The sequence below is a fragment of the Bradysia coprophila genome, unplaced genomic scaffold (assembly GCF_014529535.1).
Source record: "Bradysia coprophila strain Holo2 unplaced genomic scaffold, BU_Bcop_v1 contig_94, whole genome shotgun sequence".
NCBI lineage: Eukaryota > Metazoa > Arthropoda > Insecta > Diptera > Sciaridae > Bradysia > Bradysia coprophila.
This window is the reverse complement of record NW_023504022.1, coordinates 3909945-3929918: the sequence shown is the minus strand read 5'-3', so window position 1 is coordinate 3929918 and position 19974 is coordinate 3909945. Positions and strand designations below refer to the sequence as shown.

Here is a 19974-nt window from a genome sequence, read left to right as displayed (position 1 = left end):
TTTATTGGTAAAATTATTCGGTTAGATTTTACAATTAATGTACGTTAATGATCTAGCAGTACTGCCGTGGGAGCAATGAACCTTTTATTTATGAGTTCTTATATCCTAAATTTATAATGCATCCATGGATTCGTGAAAATATTTCGTTTTTTCTTTCTTTCTTTTTTTAAATAATTTTTTGCGGAAGAGATTCTGCACAAACCTTTGCACTTTATACATCGTCCCCCTTTTTTGTAGCTGTCATAAAGGTATAATATGTCTGCTATTCATTTTGAACGCTTAAAAATTGTGAGTAAAGAAAATTGTTGAAAAAAAAAATTTTTAAAAAAATAAAAAAAAAATCTGAGGGAAAAAACTTAATTTTTTCTTTGACTGTCAGAAAAATATTCATCTCCGAGGTATAGGTCCCCCATCCCCTCCTCACTGTTCTCTACGTTCATGCTCAGTCGTGTTACGCGAATGAATTCCGCAACGAAATACAATGTAAAAGCGTAAAAATGTCTGTATTCCATGATGTGATTTGCAAATCTTAATAATGTTAACTTCTATGCATAATTTACCATACATAAAAATAACACTAAACGAAAAAAAAAACAACTGACGACGACGACGATGTCGACGGTGGTGGCGCATCTACGACAGTTATTATTGGACGAGAAACAAAAACTCGTATAAAAGAGTTGGGGCTAAAAGCAAAACGTTAATTGGTCCAGTAAAAGAGGCGTCTGATTATATGTGAGTGCTGTTTTTCCCGGCATATTATGTTTTATGTACAATATGTGCTCATTGTATACATATATATGCTATCTATCTGTATGTTACGGAGCATAAATATTTAGTATATACAACAACAGTGAAAAGAGATATGTTACAGACAACTCAGCATCTCGCTAAAAGTATTTATGTATACATACCCGTACGTAATAAAAACGGATCGTACAGAAAATTCACCATACAGCATGGTTCGGTTATACTTGGATATATCCCCAGCGATATATTATTGTTTGGACATTGCTGTCGGTGGTATTGTATATGTGCAAATCGACATGTGAGTTATGTTACGTTTTGCAACAAAACGTAGGTAACTGGAAGATACATACTTCACGAAGGTAGAGTACATTTGTTATGACATTACAATGCGATTTGTGGTATGAAACGAAGCATAGCAAGTTGAGCTGATCAATTTTGTTTTCTTCTTCAACAAGTATGGATGAACATCTACTACAGGCATCTGAGAGACTTTGCAAAAACTAAATATAAATTTTATTGTGTCTGCTACACGCAGCCCGAAAGCTCTCTGACGACCAGAATGATTCTGGTAGCATCTTCTAAAATATTGACCTCTTGTATCTGAATAATGTGCCGGGCACAGGTGGCATAAAGTAAACGCACACCAAAAAATTTAACTTCTCTTTTTCTAGTCATTCACCTTTCGTTTACAAACAACTCCGTGACTTCTAAACATCTATTCAGCACAGTACGAAAATCTCTCTAAAACGTAAAATCATTTTTGCTATGCGTATCATCCTGTTGTACACATATTGTACACTCAAATTTATTTCGGTAAAGGCAACGAACAAGGAAAGTTAAGGAAAATAGTGTAACTCGTTGTCTTCGGTTGCGGGTGAAAAACATCTCGGTGCTGGAACATATTGCGCCATCGCAGACTGATGTTCGTGCTGAGCGAAATTATCTCGTTGTTACGAGCACACATATATTACGATTTCAAATGGTAGAAACTGCTCCACAACATTTTAGCATACAATTTCTCTGTGTATGGTTGAGTTTATGGCACACGTTCAGATGCATTGTAGCACCTACTCTGATGATGCTGTGTGACTTTAGCTTGATTGGAGGATATAAAAAAAACGCGTACGCGAAGCTCGAATGAGTATATGGCTGCACATGGTAGGTATACATACTTTCATCCTTGTGTGGTTGAATTTATATCCTCCACACGCCGAACTGCTATATACCGAAATTTAATTTTATTTTCTGCTCATTCGCACTCTTTCTGTTTTGTGTGTCAAAGGGGAGGAATCTCTTCATTTAGTATTAATTAAACAACACACCAACTCTTTTGGTGTATGCGCCTCATAGTTCCTAATTTCATTCAGTGAACGGAGTCACTACATAAAACTCATTTATGTACTGTGACTGAAGGTATGCACATATTGTGAGCAAAAGAGGGTTTTTTATTGGTCCACACCATTCGCTGTAAACGTTAAACAAGACGTATAAATGAGCGCAGAAACAAGAGAAACATATAATATATGAAACAGAATCGTGGAAAAATGGGGAGGAAATGTGTGTAATGACCACTGAGCAATTAAAAACATTTGCTACGTTCCATATACATTCGTATTCGTATTTATTATATATAAGCTGGAAAGCATCGATTATATACAATCAGCATCACTGTTCCTATAGAAGATACACTAAAATATATAGAGAGGAAAAAAAAACGTTTTTGCCTAGTACATATAGCGCTAATCTTAGCGATTTTATTGGTTTTCATCTTGATGCTGTACATAAAGCTACCCCCTTTGTTTGGTGACTAATTGAAGAAGTGTAAGTTATTCGCAGAAAGAATTCATTTGTGTGAAACATTAACTACCACTGTGCCATTTTTGCTTCCTTTTGTTAATTAGAAACATTGCCATTGGATGGCAGAAGTAAATGGTTTTGTGTAATTTTCGTTTCAGCCCTTGTTTTAGCAGTTTATTTAATGAATATGCAAGAGTGTGATTGGTCAAAGTATGCATAGTGGCGATATTATGTACTTGTGCAGTTGATTACATAAGACATCTTGATTATATGGAAAATTTGTTTTATTTTGATTGGCTTTCGTGTGCCAATGATGTTTTTTGATAAGACAAATAGAGTGTGGTTGTGGCCTCTGTAAAATTTATTTTTATTAAGTAAGCAACGAGAATAAATAAACGCAAGGTCTCTGTCACTACGACATTCGATTTGAGACTACGTGTTCAAAGTCATCGGAGTGTTTGCGTTTTTTATGCAAAGATTTTACGTTGCAGTTGAATCGTAAAATTTTATGGGTAATTGAATGTAGGGTAGTCTTAAAACAATTTCATGATGGAGAGGTTTTCGAAAAAAAGCTCAGTCAATCCATTCCTCTAGGTCTACAGGTGGATAGATTTAAAATTCAAATATTTAATACCGATTCATCATCTTCAATTTTTGCGTATTTAATTTATGATTCCGGATGCAGAGAAACGCAGAATAAACACATTGAAATTCGGTGTGTCTTTTGCTAATAAATTTGATAGGCGCCGCAGTCTCTTGATGATCTAACCGAGAACATTCAAATATGTCCTTATGCTTTTGCTGATGGGTGTTCTTCCAATAATAATTTATTCAAATTAATTACAACCAAATTGCGTCAGGGTACCAATTTGGTTAGCCCAGAAAATATTTCGTTTCGTTTAACGTTTTTTTTTCTATGGCTTTTCAATTTAATTTCATTATTTTAATCATGATTTTAATAAATATTATACCAAAACATTTTGTATTGTATTTATTTAGTGTCTACAAGAAAGAAGATGGATCGATATCACAAAATTTTTTTTTTCTGTATTTAAACTTTGGATGTTTTTTTTCCGTCATTCATTTCGTTCGTTGATTTTAAATCATCTTCAAAATACAATACATTTGATTGTGTTTATGAAAAATATTCATGGTCGTACCTGGGCTTGATTTAAAATAGAATTAAACAAAATAGAATGATAAAAAAAACCTCTCTGCTTTGATTTTTCGTTTTGATGATATTCCTGACACGTTATTTCTTAAACAGGACAGAGATAAATACTTTTTCTCGTTTAATTTGTGTTAATTTGTTGCGTCGGAATTTCATTATAGAATTAGTTAGAACGAATTTCGGGTTTTTTTTCCGTGTGTTATTTATAAAATATGTGACTCGATTCATCCAGTATACGTGTGTGTGTGTGTGCTGTTTCGATTTATATTTTTCGTTGAATATAATTTTGATGTTACGAATGCACATACAGTGAGACCTGAAACGTGAACGGAGATAAATCAAATATTATTTATGATGTTGCAATGATGATCATCCCATTGTTAGATTTTTAAATTTGATTTTATATCCCAGAAACTGATCAATGAACTAATATCGAATTCGATGAAACCCTCCATTCAATTCAAAAACGACACACAGAAAAAGATGAGAGAGAAAAAAAGAAGAAGTTTATTTCGAGACCATTTCGTATGTGGACAATGACGTTTACGTTTTTAAGATTTAGTTGGAGACATGTCGTTGTTGGGTAAATTCATACCGTGATTAAATTCTGCTAGCAATCCGTGCACTTTTTCCAAAAAAAAACATTATCAACGGGATTTAGGGATTAGAATTGGATGCAGTTGGATTGAAGGAAGATTGAAAATTAAATTCGAGAAAATTAATAAATTTTGGCTTGTCAATAGACAGCGGAGGACGAAGTGTTCCTGTAGTCAATAGAAGAAATCATAAGACGAAATTGAAAAATGTTGTAATAGCTTAGATGCCAAATGTCGTCGGTCACGAAATCGGTTTCCCTTCATGTTGATTTCTACAACCAAATTCGCTAAATTCATCTGATGTGAGAATGTCCATGATTTTCCTAAAACTCAAAGGATTCATGCTGGCCAGCATACGAAGTACAAAAGTAAAAACGATTTTACGCGACTCAGCATCATAATTTGCAAAACACCTTTATCATTGTATGAATTTGGCTGGGTGCATTCGCTCTCAAATAAATTTAAAATTCAAATCAGAAATTCTTGTTCCTAACTACTGCTGTTAACCTTGTAAACCTCGGCCTCGGATTGCCGCCGATTCTCGTAAATTTAAGAATTCGTTATTTGACAGTGGTCATCTTAATGCTAAGAGTGGTCCATACGATTCGTAATTTTTAAGGAGAGAAGTTACGAATTCTTAAATTTACGAGAATTGTCGCCAAAAGGGATGACTCAAGAAGAAAAGTCTCGTTTTCGTATGTTTATTGACCTCGGCTTCGTCTTTTCAACTTTTTATGCCTAGTCATGTAAATAATCATTACTTGATGTAATAAGCCATTTTCGACCCGGATCGTAATAAACGGCAGACAAAAAATTGAAAAAAGGAGATAAAAAATAGAAAAAATGGAGATAAACAATCGAAAAATGGAGATAAATAATTAAAAAATGCCGATAAATTAACTAAAACTTGAGATTAAATAACAGGGAACGGAGATAAAAAATTAACAAATGAAGATAATTTGATTGAAAACGGAGTTATAGTATCTCCTTTTTTAAATTTTTTATCTCTGTTTTTAGTTTTTTTTTATCTCCACTTGGTTTCTCCGTTTTTAAATTTTTAATCTCTGATGTTATCTCCTTTTCTGAAATTATTATCTTCACTTTTTAATTTATTTTATCTCCATTCCATACATTTCTTATCTCCATTTCTAGTTATAATATCTCCAAAACTCATTTTATTATCTCCGAAATTAGATTTTATTATCTCCAATTTTCTATGGAATTTATCTCCATTTTGGAGTTTCATATCTCCACATCACACTTTTTTATCTCAACTTATATCTCCTTTTTTATATTTTTTATCAACCGAAATATTACTATCGTTTTCGACCCTATAGAAATCAAAAGCAAGTAAATAGCTACTTACGCACTGTCGACCAAGTGCCAAGTGTGTATGAGCAATACATGAATGTAAATAAAAAGAACTGGCATTTAAATACCCATTTTTAATTCATTCTATGCTAGTTTTGCGGTTTTATCCATGTAAAAGAATTGCGTGTGCAATGCATTATGTACATAAGATTCCTGCTGCTTGTAAAAATTTTGTATTCCACAAAATTATTAAATAATAATAACAACAACAACAACGAAAAAAAAGAAAGGAATTAAATACATGCAACATTATTATTGCAATTACACTATTTTCTTTTTTAATTCCACATTTTAATTTAACATTAAAGACATATGGAAATTCATTGGAAACAAACAGAACAAATTGGCCAGTTGTTATACATTATATGTGTCTGTGTCGGTGGATGTGTGTTTTCGTACATCAATGTCTCATAATAAACATTTATAATGTTTGTGGAAAGATTCCATTTTTTTTTGTTCATATAAATTCAATGTTCATAAAAATACAGGAATTATAATTGAAATTGAAATAATATTAAATTACTATTACCATTTTGTGTAATGGATGAGTATATAAATGTTGTTCTGTTGTTTCTCATATACAATAATTTATACGTACATGTCACATGCTTAATTAAATAGTACTTAAATGCAAACAGAAAGAATTGGCGAGCCAATCGTATTAATAGCTTTTTTTTCCTCTGTCTATGGTTTTGTTGTAATGAGTCGTTGTGAAGTTTATAATTATTAATAAAAGTAGTCGTACTCTGTAATTCGTCGTGAATATATTTCAATCTTTATTCCAAGTTGCATTTAAAATGACAAACGATTTTTAATATTCACCAGTTGTAATTACGGCTTTTTCTGGTAATGAATTCCGTAAAGTCGATATTTTCGATGTTGAATCAATTGAGAAAACATCGAATGACACAGATTGAAGTGCTGAAGACGAGCTATATCATTTAGGTCAATCTGACCATAAAAATGAAGTTCAATTAAAAAAAATTGAAATCAATTTCACTACAACATCAATACTCGTTCGATGTAATTGTCATTAGTGTATAGGATAATTATTATTGCTAATAATCGAGTAAAGACACGCGATGATCAAACACATTTCGCTAAATATTAGTTTGTTAATTAGCACTTAGATTTCCAAATCAAATAATGGCATTGCTACTTGTGATATACTGCGTCGTTGTTAGTGACTAAGCTTTTATTTCATTGTTTCGATGCGAGAAACGATGAAATAACGATCCCATTCCGTTCTCTTCACTATAGATTGACTTTTTGTCACTGAAAAAAAGCCCAAAAGAAATCGTCAAAAAGTACGTGCTTTCGAGACAAAACTCGGCACAAAAACTTTACGATTTTTTTTTTGTTGAAATCAGTAAGCTCATATAATGTATGACAGTATGACGACGCATCTCTACCTGCGAACGTTATATATACAATTCCCTGTCCGTCGAAACCATTTGTGAACTTTTTTCGCAACAGACGTTTGAAGTTCGGTGGTTAACTGTAATGTTTGCCAAGATATCGTTCTATCTCTTGAAAATGGATTTTTCATCGGAAAGGTTATTGTTCTTTGACCTTCCTACTATGATTTGAATTTGTACAATGCTACCTATGGTACACGTGCTCCACGAGTCGAATTTTTTTTTAAAGGGTTGTGATGACAATTCGACTCTTGCGAAATGAATTCTGATCGGAGATCAGAACTCTTTTTTTTACTGAAAATGAGTTTTTTCTGAGGTCGATAGGAGATTTGACTTTTAGGGGTATTAGGGGTATAATCGACAATGATCATGTTTTACGTCAAACTGAATTTGTGGGTGAGCTTAGATATAGTAATTTAGGGGATGGGAGTTGGTATACATCTTCCGAAGCTCGCAAATACATAAAACGTTAAATTCATTAATTTATACATACAGAAACGACAACAACAAAATGACTGAACGTTTTTTTTTTCTTGGGTGGGGTCTTCAAATGAAAAATTTTCTTTTCATTTTCAATTATAACTCTCCATTCGACATTTTTTCTTTGTTCATATGAATTATGTTTAGTCGGTTATGCTATATACGTACACACGTTCGTCATCATATACATACATATAATATGGGAATGTACGTACGTACAGTGTACATTTGATATTACAATAAGAAAATGAAAAAATATTTCCTCCTCATCTCATCTCTCTGGCAATATACACACATCTCCTGGTATATATACAAAAAAAAAGTAAGAAAAACCCTAGGAGAAAAGCATTTATTTTCGCTACGTTTTTATTTTCATTTTTTTTTGTATATAAAATATGATATGAAAAAGAAGTGGTTGGTGTATATAAGAACAAAACAAAAAAAAAATATAAGAAAATTCAACAACACATCAAATTGTGTTGTGTTATGGGGTATAAGTTGAAAAAGAGATCCTTTCGTCTAATTTTTGAACATGCGCAGCAATTTTACCACTTCTCATTAGCTGATATCCTCTATGATGCTGGCTGCACCCAATAAAATTTTGGTGCCATATTTTGTCTCGCTCTAACCGGGGGACATTAATATTTAGTGTTTGTTAAAACTTGTATATGTACGATGGGGTATGAGGAGCTGGCTATATGTACGGGAGATGGAGGTAATTTTTTCGTATTTTTTTCTTTTTATTATTTTCGTGTGTATGGGAGACGATGGGGTGGTTATATGCATAACTATGTACTTTATAAGTGGATAGAACATTATGTCTTTGGCATTATACGAATGTATTGGTTTGAGAGTTAGCATAAATTGAATGTAGTTGTACGTATGTACACAGTCGAATCATTTTTCGTTCCTTGTCGTTAGGAATATAATAATTATTTACAGGCGAAGATGAACTTTAAGGGCATCCTTTCTGTTAAGAAGAAGACGAACCGAAAAAAAAAATTGTATTTATAATTCACTCGGCGACTGTTCAGGGTTGTATTTTTGAGTGGAATTCATTTGTCATCCATTCGGTACGATCCTGGGCAGGTCTCCAAAGGCAATGTACCTTATTATGTATATATCAACGATATACATATTTATGTAGAAACATTCACAGACGCAGATAATATACACAATCTCATAGACATAAAACAGTGAGAAAATTGTGTACATAATTTTCTCATTTTCACATCACGCCTGTATAGCTGGCATACACAAACTCACAACAAGATTATATAAGTGGATCTCTGTTATAATATTCATTTTCATTTACTATCCACCAGACATAACGAAAAAAGGGCGGGTTATCATTAGCAGTGGCATCGCTATGCACAGAGAGCGTGAATGTTCTCCTGCTTGTGGTGGTTGACTAATTAAAATCTTGCACATAATTAGCTGGGATTCGGTGCCACCCAATTAAACTGTAGAACATTGGATGTGGCATGAAAAGGTTGATCGCATACAGATGCGCAGTATCATATTTTCGGTTTTTGTTTTGAAATCCTAACATTAGATATACTCCCGCAGAGATGGAACTTACATTATACTGAAATTGGTTGAATGTTGTTGTTTTTTTAAACGTGAATGTTGTTGTTAACACTTTGAGAGCAAAAATGTTTTGTTTGGTTTTTTTTTTCTGCGGTGCCATTGCATCATTCCAGAACGGACCATTACACACGATCGTGATAAATTTGCAAACGAAAAAAGTTATTAAAAATTTTGATTGCTGAAATGGACCCAAAAAAAATGTATTTCTGCAAAAATGTTGTTCGTAATCTGTTTTCACTTCGTATTGTCAATTAATTATGTAACGACGATCGTTCGTTAACAATTTGTATCACACTCGACTGGAAATGTGAGGTGCGAAGCGAAAATATGTGCATCACCCAGAGGTATATCATCTGTAAAGAAGGTTGAATGAAATGATGTCTGTCTTCTTTGTGAATACATTCGATGACTCAGAAGCTTATTGTTGTTTGTATTGTGCTTTTTTTCGATAGACGCTATTTGTTGACGTTTTTAACCTTATAGAAACGGCAGATGTTTCGTGACAATATGATTGAATCTATTACTTCGTTTGTTTAAGATTTCGCTTAGTGTTTGATGCAAAATCTTTTACTTCATTAGTTTATCAAAACGTATGATAAGTAAGGGAATGATAACATGTTTCATCATTTATTTTTGTCGTCGTCTTCGATAACAGATGGCAAGCCGTTTCTGAAAGGTTGCGAATTAGATCAGATCTTCAAAGATTTACTAGTGATATCTTCTCAATAGCTAATGAATTAAGAAACTAAATTTTTGGCTAACACAAAACGCTGACAGAGAAGTAAATGAAATTTCATTTTCTCATTTCAAAACTACTTAACATACCGCAGTTGTCGAAGGATTTCTCCGGTATTGTATAGCAGCGTAAATGACTTAACTAATTTTAATTAAGAAACCACACTCGAAAATACAAAAAAATATTTCCCATAACGAACAACAATCACATTAACCATGCGCGCAAATGAAACTTTAAGAGAAATTTTTATATCAAAGCGAACTCACATAATATTTTCTTATTATTTATTAAAGGCATACCATGACCAAACCGGTCACATTTTCTTATATTTATGATTTGATTATGATTGTTTGTGATATGGGTATGTTTGATGTATTGTAGCAACAACATTTTGTTTTATGTGAAAATGTTCAGCTACACATTGACTAATGACTGTACTCGCTAAAAAGAATTGATATTGTTAAGTGCCTTGGTTTGTATACGATACACATGTGAACCAGTCAGTGTTGATAAATTTGACGTTGAAGAAGAAATAATTTGAATGAACAAAAAAAAATGTCTTTTAATAGGTGCAACTGCACGTTGAACAGATTTGTTGATGCTATGCATTTCTCTTGAAAAGTGATCGAAGTTAATCTTTAAATCGAAGAAATTAACGATTTAATGGTATACCAGACCTTATTGATTACGGTATTGGTCGGTTATGTTTATGCGCTATAACGATCCATAAAATTTTATGGATCATCCATAATAATGAATTTCATTTATTTTTCAGTGTTTTATGGCCAGGTTAAGGCGTTTACTATCGCAAATGTTTGAATTGCGTTAGTAAGGCACCTTTACCTGGCCTTAACAGACATAATTCATCATCAATTCAGAAAATGCCTTAACAGAAATCCCTTAAATTGTACCAAATGTGTGGCATACTACAGTTGACATTGGTGAAATTTAGACAGGAATTTGCTTCAGCTGGCACACTCATGCAAACTAAAGTGCTCATACGTCCTTTACACGGTCTTACCTCTACCAGGCACGCAACTATTTCACCAGTGTGTCACAAATACGGAAATACGTATGAGCAGTTTTGTTTGTGTGAGTGGATCAGCCGAGGGATCACCTGAAAAGCAGCTGAACCAAATTCATATCTAAATTTCACTGTTGTCATCAGGCCATACGCCAGGAAAAGTTTGCTCTTAAAATTCAATCCAGGTTCCATTTTCACTTTTTCCTTCCTTAACCCTGTGACCTATCTCTGATGTCATTCATCAAGTAGTGTAAGAGGAAGAATAAAGCAAACAAATTAAATTAATTTCATCAAATTAAAATTGCTTCAAATGATATAAAACGTGTACACACAATATACACTCTCACATAAGCACAATATCGTCTTCTTTGCGTCCTCCGACTCATGTCTCGCTTTTTTTATGTGTACGCCATGATCTGATATTTATCTGCAGCAGATTTATTTAAAACCACCAAAGCAAAAGAACTTATTGAGCATCATATAAAATGAATAACTCACTTACATCTCAGTGCGTGCGAGGTCGCTGACGATGTTAGTCTTAAAGTAAAATCTTTGTTCTCTTCTGCACTGATTTTGTTTTTTATGGGCGGATTATGACTCGTTAAATGATGCTTGGTTTGTTTGTTATTTTCGTTCTTTTTTTTATATTACAATTTATGAGGAAAGATGGAATATTCTTATGGAATTTTGTTGTTTTGTTATAAGGATCGGGTACAATATGGTTTAATTGTTGTGAAGACTTTTAGTGGAGAACATGAAGATGACAAATGAGATAATATCGAATGTGCGGGGTTCAACAGAACTTGTTTATTGTCATTTTTAATTGCTACGAATGGCGAATGGTACACTTATGACCTTCGGTGCGACGCAAATTTTACCTTAGACACTTTCAGTTTCCATTCATTTAAATACAAAGAAAAGTGGATCGTTGACGAATCCGAATGAAACAAAATCTAGCGTCGCAATATCAAAGGTTTCTTCCATATGCACAAACACAATTGAATTTTTGCTTCTATTATAGCCAGAGGTTATGATGCAAAAATTGGGGGGTGATGTATGTAATTATAAGGTTAATTATACGGTGATGGTCGATATGTTGCCAACTTGTGAATAAGGAATAATTAGAGCCGATCATAATAAAATACAATAGCTACGGCACATGGCGCATGTTCAAATTGAAGTAAATAAATGAGGAAAAAGAAATGCGTGCAATTAGTGCAAAATTCATTTCATCAAAATTTTGATGCACAAAGAGACGATAATCATAATAATTAGATCGAGAAGGGATTGTTAGGTACTTACATTGAATGTATGAAGATAATTATGCAAAAGTTTTTATTTATTCTTCATTTCTTTCATTTGTTGTCTTGTAATAAAGCTGACTAGCGATTCAGAAAATTTTCACCGTAACCGTAAATACGACGAAAACGTTGCTAATTACTGTATTTATTTGTACATTAAGTTACACGGTGATCATCGGTCAGCCAAAGTATATCTATTTAACGTCTAATTTTCTGTTTCAGTTATCCCTGATCAACAACGAGAAGACTATCAAAACAACGTCCACGGCAAATTCATTGACAGTAAGTTTATCTTCTTTTTACTTCGGTTTGCTGATACCGCTCCCACTCATAGTAAGAGTAAAGTAACCGAATCTTTTGCATTAACATTTTATAAGAAAGCACCTTTTACAAACAGTTTGTAAAAGTACTGAGTGTCAATAGCACAGTTTTATTGTTCAAACTATTACTTCATTTGATCAAAGATTTTCAGAGATTGATTTCAGAAATCTTGTACTTCATTTGTTTTTAACATGCTCTTTGCTATATAAAACCTCATTAGTCAGAGCTTGTCGTTTATTATTGCTGTCGTGGTCGATAACAGATGACAGTCGTCTTGAACAGGCTATACCGCTTTAACTATTAGCACTGAGTGTGAACTAAGGCTTACCACAGGTCAGGTCAGGTTGACCTGAAATAGAAATTAACTTTGACCTGACCTGACCTGAGTTTTCAGGCCATGACCTGAAATAACCCGAAATGACCTGATGACCTGAAATTGAATTTCCGAAAAAATCGGCGTTTGCTATAATTCTCTTTTCAATTGGCTCTTGAACAGTCTTACATCCTACCGAGCTAAGAGGGTGAATTTCCTTTCCTCAGTCGCATGACTCGTGTTTCTTGTCCTTTCAAAAAAATCAGTTTCTGTAGAACTTGACAATTCGGCTGGAGCTGATATACTGACGCTGACTAGATGTTCCATCGAGCCAAAAATCATTCAAGCTTCGGTATGTTCACCCTCATAACTCATTTTTACCCACATAATTGCCATTACAATGTAGAGACTTTTGATTTTTGTCTGCGGTTTTGACGTTAACATTTATCAACGGACCGATTAGAGTTAAGTGATGAGAGTGCAATTTCTGAAATTTCTGACTGAACATACGGAAAACATCCAGAAACGTCGCACAATCTAATATAGACACTTGAGTATTTAACCTAGTCTGGTTAGCTGATAAAACCTTTCAGTCCTAGAAGTTACTTATTGACCCCATATAAAATGTAAAATATGCGAAGTGTAGCTAATGATCCAAGTGAAGATTTTACGACTTTCCGTACCTTTGGTTTTGTTTGTAAAGAAACTATAAGCGTCCGCTAAGACAACAAAAACCTAGCCTTATCAGGAATCAATTGTTTTTTAGATTTTATATTAACAAAACTAATTTTAAAAAAACATAAAAAATATCAGGTCAACCTGATAATATTCAGGTCAAGTTATCAGGTCAAATTCAGGTTTCAGGTCATTTCAGGTCATGATCTGAAATGACCTGACCTGAGATTTTCAGGTTGACCTGACCCGATAGTAAGCCTTAGTGTGAACAGCCTGTTCGATAAAATATTGGGATGAGCGTTGGAGATCAGGGCCTACTTTTTGGAAACTGATTTCTTGAATTGAAGATGCTTTGAGAAATTCAAGAAATATTTCTCGAAGTTTCTTGAATTTCTCGAAGTTTCTTGAATTTCTCAAAGTTTCTTGATTTTCTCTAAAAGTTTCTAAAAAGTAGGCCCTGTTGGAGATGATATGGTACGGTGACTTCTCAGCTCTTTTGGGAAAAAATAAACGTTAAATGAAATATACAAAACTAAGATCTGTCATCCCACAATAAATTTGTTATGGGATGTTTTCAGTGATTGTTTAATCGTTCGACATTCAATCTGATCTTTAAATATCCAAAGCAAACACCATGACGTGCTAATTGTTCAATAATCACGAAGTTATTATTCTGTCTGACGTTTCAGAAAAAAAAAATGGAAAAAAACGCACCACACACCAATAATATTCATTTGCATTTTATGTTTCAGAAAAAAAAAGAATTGTTCATTAAAATATATAGATTTTGTAGATAGACCGACAGAGAGTCATGAAAAATACCGAACCAAAAATACCGAACTTTTGTTATAACAAAGAAATGATTTTTTTTATATGAACTCTGTATAATTGTAATCATCCTGGTATACGAATGGAGATTTTTTTTTTTTAAATATTATTATTTCAGTGATGGTATTTGTTTATAGGTTTCGGAGAAGAATAACAAAAAAATTTTTTTTTTATTTAATTCTCTGATTTCCATTAATTAATTATTAAAAGATTAATGACAATATGTCGTACTTTAAAAAATGTATTTTTTTTATCGCTTCTTAAAACTAATATTACTCAAGCAAACTCAACTCTTCGAGCACAATAAATGTATCCACCATATACAACTGGGTGTACGCTTGGATTGTATATGTGATTGGATATAATTAATTGATTTTTCTGATTTTGTATTAAATAGGCTTTTTGAAGAGTTCAAGAATTAATAAATAACAATAACTTTAGAGGAAAAAAAAGGTCAACGACTGCCACACCACATCACACCATAAACGTTTTAAATATTTCTTTTCATTTAGACGGTTTTTTTCTCTCTCTCTCTCTCTCTCATTTTTAATTTTATTTTTAATTGTGCATGATCGACTACTTATACAATAACTTTAATTGATGATTTTTTGTTTGATTTATTTTTTGGTTTCTTTGTCTTGAATTGAATATGCTCCGAAGTTTACACGATGAAGGTTGTGCCGGCGAGATGAGGATATAGCATAATGAATGCGAAGATATTCGTGTTACATAAAGCACAATAAATGAAAAATCATTAAATCGAGGGATTTTAACTGAAAGTCAATTTTACGTTGGTCTTCTACAGTCATGAACACCTAAAAGTGCCGCACATAAAATCTTTTATTTGTTTAGTCCACTTTCCCACTTTACACAGTCATATTTTGTGACACATACACATGTGATGAAACACCTGTGAATTTGTGGACTAACGATAGTAAGAGATTATTAACACGGTGGCACGTTTAGATGTTCATGACTGTATTTGAAACTAGTCTTTTTAAAAGTGTCCTAGTCTACACACATCTCACAGATAAATTGTTGCAACGATGCGGACACATTCAAGTCTCATTGTGAACGTCAGTTTTTCCAAACCATTGAAAAAGGCAATGGAGAATTTTTCCACTCCATAAATCGTTATAGAAACGAATTCGTGTACACTTTCTGACGAATCTTCTCTATCATTTTTGTGTTTTTTTATTCAATGGTTATCCGTTTACCGAGGAGGAAATAAAATAGAAAATTTCAACCAGAGCAAAGTTTTCATCCTTAGAGCCACGAATCTCTCGAGTTGAATATTTCCGTTTTGCAACCGTTTTACTCCACGAAACAAAAGCACAAAATTTGTTACAAAACTTTTCAAAACAAAAACAAAGGTGACAGTTCGGGGGAGAAAATTTCTATTTTCTCCACTGTCAAAACAAGAGACGAGAAAATAGATATTTTGTTCCCCGAACTGTCATCAGAAAAGACGTCAACAAAACGTCATTTTCTCATGGCCTTTTCAGTGGAGAAAATAAGGGTTAACAAGGAAAATAGTGATTCCCATCCCATTTCGTATGACTAACAAGATTTCCTCCAACCCATTTTCAAACCACACTACCACAACGGCATGAGGCATCTAATTAGACATAAATCGAAATTCTTTCCCTCACCTCTAACCGGCTTCGTTGATCGCTGAATGTATTTCTTCGATCATCATTCAGACATCTTAAGAATCAATCTTCGCGAATCATTATCTTCGTCCGTACATTCAGTAAATCATCGAGCAAAGAATCAAACAAACAGAACTTGTAACCTTTGTTGTGCATGCCTCGGTTATACTTATTTCCACCAGAACACACACACCAAAAAAAAAATGAATATTACCCATTGAAGTCAAACAACAACGACCGAGCGAAAAACAACGCGTTGTAATAATAACACGTTGCACACATAATTTTTGAATTAAAAAAAATCATTAAATCCCCGTGTGTATGTGAGTAAATTATTTAATTGCAGCAATTAAAAAAAATAAAAACCAAATCTCTTGTGGTTCGAAATTATAAATTTTTGTTTAAAAATGGAAAAAAAATCGTGAATAGCCCGAGAATAGAACAAAAACCTTATACATTTTCATACCACAATGTAACCCATAGTTTTGGTTCGGTATATATATATATCGATATATACAACACGTTACGATATGTATATATACGTAGGACTATAGACTCGAAAGTTTACACTGTGCATACTATGGACTGTGTGCATGATTAAATTTTTCGGTTCGGTTATATTGACTTGTGTGTGTTATTCAGAACGAAATATATCCGCACCAACCAAGTAATTTTTGACCATATTATCGTTTTATAAAATTGGAGGGATAATTACTTTGTAACATGATTTTACTATACAGCGTGGATCTAGAATTCTCTTTTTTTTCGTATTTTTCTTTGCTTTTTTTTATTATTTTTAGTTCGATTGTCGAGACTGATCAATCATGTGAAACAGGAATAGAATGGGGCATTTAATATTTTATTGATGTTTCATTAAAAAGGTTTGTTTTCCGAGGAAAAAACGTGAGTTTCATATGAGAAATGGTTGATTGAAATTGACTGGAATTACAGATGTGTCAATTGATTGAGAACCGCACTGGCGAAAAAGTACACGATTAGATTAACTATGGGGGCTTTTGTCTATGATTGACTTTGAAGCAGAAAAAAATCTTTCTCTCTCCTCTTCGTCTACAAGCGTACCACAGGAAAATCAAGTCATAAAATCAATAAATACCTCCACAGGAACTCCATAAACAATCGACGAATGTAATATATTTAATTATTGACTACGGCGTCAGATAACAACGAGAATATGGGAATATTGTTTAACGCTCATTTTAGTCCTCGTGTAAAAGTGCCTATCCAATCCATGCATTATAATGCATCCAATACCAAACAGCATAATCTCTGAATAATCATTTTCTTATAAATGTTGCCAATTTGAATTTATACATTTTTCGTTATATATAAACACATGCAACACATCCAATCTATATGTACGTATACCGTTTCGTTATGTATAGTATAATACATCACGGCCATACATACATGCACACAGCTTTGATTCGGGTAATTGGCCCCCAGGAAGATGAATGCAATTACTCGATCAGGTTTAATTGGAGTTATTATGGTGCTTTTTATCTGTTTTTGTGTAAAGGAACGATATATTTCAATATGGAAGTTCGTTTTAATTATGGTTCGCTTGTTAATTATTTATATTTTTTCCCTTCTCATGCCGTAAAGAAACATACATTTTTTTCTCGGCGTTTCTTCGAAGTAGTTTCCATATAATAAACTTTTAAGGCGAAAAAAATCATTATCTGCTCCTCTCGGTTTGAAATTAAATTATACTTAGTCGAATAATCTCGATCTCTCTCTCCTCTTCCAATCGGCAGAAAGGTTAATTCAATTATACATATTTTACACACAAGCCAATTACTTTTCGTTTAATAAAAATTCAATTGCAAATAGTCGCACCGTAATGAGTGGAATCCATTTTTCTTCATCAGTGTGCTGTGATTACTGGCAATCCTTTCGCTTTCTTAATTATTGGGTTAGAGGTTTTCCAATGAGGATGTAATGCGGAGAGTGATTAGTTGGACTTCGCAAGAAATAGAAACTACCCAACGACCCAACAACTTCAACTAGTTTAATAGTTGAAACTTTCAGTTAATGAGGCGGTTAAATATAATCTTTACTATGACTACCATTAATGGATACACTTTCAAATTGTACTGCTTTATGCGGTGTAGACTACACTGTGTAGTGTTAAGACCCTTGGTCGGAACTATAACTGTTGAAGTGGTGACCTGTGCTTTTCGAAAAATTTCATGCAACACGCGTCGAAAACCGTACTTTTCATGTTTCAATCACAACTTACGATGCCCTCAGCATGTAAAATCCGTTACATAACTCGGGATAAAAAGATGCAAAGTGTCGTTTTAGCGTGTTTATTGACCTCAGCTACGCCTCGGATCAACAAAATTTACACGAAAACTCTACTTTTCATCTTTTTATCCCTAGTCATGTAAAACAACAAAAATTAGATATTTACGTCACAAGGACGGAAAAGTAGAAAAGTTGAGTTTTCGTATGAAGTTTGTTGATCCGAGGCGAAGCGAAGTGAAGCGTTTTCTGTGCGGTAGCATGTAGATTGAAAAATCTCGTTTTCGTGTCGAAAAGACCACGGCTTCGCCTCGGATCAACAAACTTCACACGAAAACTCAACTTTTCTACTTTTTATCTCTTGTCATATGAAGAACTATTGATAGGGCAACAAATCATCAAACGATAGGTCAGTACTCGTGTGCCGTCATGTATCATACCCGATGAAAACAAGGCATTTCGTATTCTGTTTTTACAAATTCATTATGTAGCTCGACATTATGTATCTGCACACTAGGGCGTATCGAATTTTGAGAATTTTAAGGGTCGCGATAGCCTGTGTGCGGATAACGTAGATCATTGAAAACTAAGTCCAGGCATATGGTTGATGGATCCGAAGGTGCCCGGGAAGAAGTCCCCCCGGACGACTTTAACTTTCAAATGGTCATAACTCGGAAAGTTAAGAGTATTTTTGAAAACAATGTTCTAGCAGGATGTAGGGCGTTAAAAACTCTACAAAACTGCCAAAGAAACCGATGGTCCAAAAGGTGTGTCTTTCGAGGTTTTCTAACATCGAAAGTTCGACATTTTGGTTTTTGACTTTTATTTCCTGAGAGACAAATTATTAACTTTAGCTTTTGGCATGAGGTTGTAGAGGAGGTCGAGTACTACCAGTACACTAGGCATTGTCCCGGTCGGCGATCCATCCGAAACCACTTTTTCAACATTTTTGAATGGACTTTTTAAGTGTACCCACGTCGCCCACGAAGCCAGTGCAGACAATGTAACCGGTGTTGCTGAGTCGAGGTAACCTTGGCCAGTAAGTGCACATAATATTCCATAACAGTAGCTGAACTCATTCATTCATTAATGTTGAAAAAGTGGTTTCGGATGGATCGCCGACCGGGACAATGCCTTGTGTACTGGTAGTACTCGACCTCCTCTACAACCTCATGCCAAAAGCTAAACTTAATAATTTGTCTCTCAGGAAATAAAAGTCAAAAACGAAAATGTCGAACTTTCGATGTTAGAAAACCTCGACAGACACACCTTTTGGACCATCGGTTTCTTTGGCAGTTTTGTAGAGTTTTTAACGCTCTACATCCTGCTAGAACATTGTTTTCAGAAATACTCTCAACTTTCCGAGTTATGACCATTTGAAAGTTAAAGTCGTCCGGGGGGACTTCTTCCCGGGCACCTTCGGATCCATCAACCATATGCCAGGAATTAGTTTTCAATGATCTACGTTTTCCGCACACAGGCTATCGCGGCCCTTAAAATTCTAAAAATTCGATACGCCCTACTGCACACGAATGTAATTGCGACTGATAAAAAATCCGGTCAAAATACCGAAAATATCTAATTTGCCAATTAAAATCTCTGCACAAGCCCTCATTTTCCACCTTTACGGGTACTCCATATTCGGTTCAGTCAATTTCACACCACACCGTTTCCTAGTTAAAATTT

General features: G+C 33.8%; 1 protein-coding gene across 8 annotated transcripts in view; it reads left to right on the top strand.

Moving 5' to 3' along the window:
• LOC119085003 (zinc finger protein 2) overlaps window positions 1-19974 on the top strand; it is a 93849-nt gene that overhangs the window by 28858 nt on the left and 45017 nt on the right. For all 8 annotated transcript variants that reach the window (XM_037195179.1, XM_037195180.1, XM_037195174.1 and 5 more), the window contains one exon: window positions 12457-12516. The gene's annotated coding sequence lies outside the window, so the exon portion shown is untranslated. Of the gene's footprint in view, window positions 1-12456; window positions 12517-19974 lie in introns of those variants that run through there.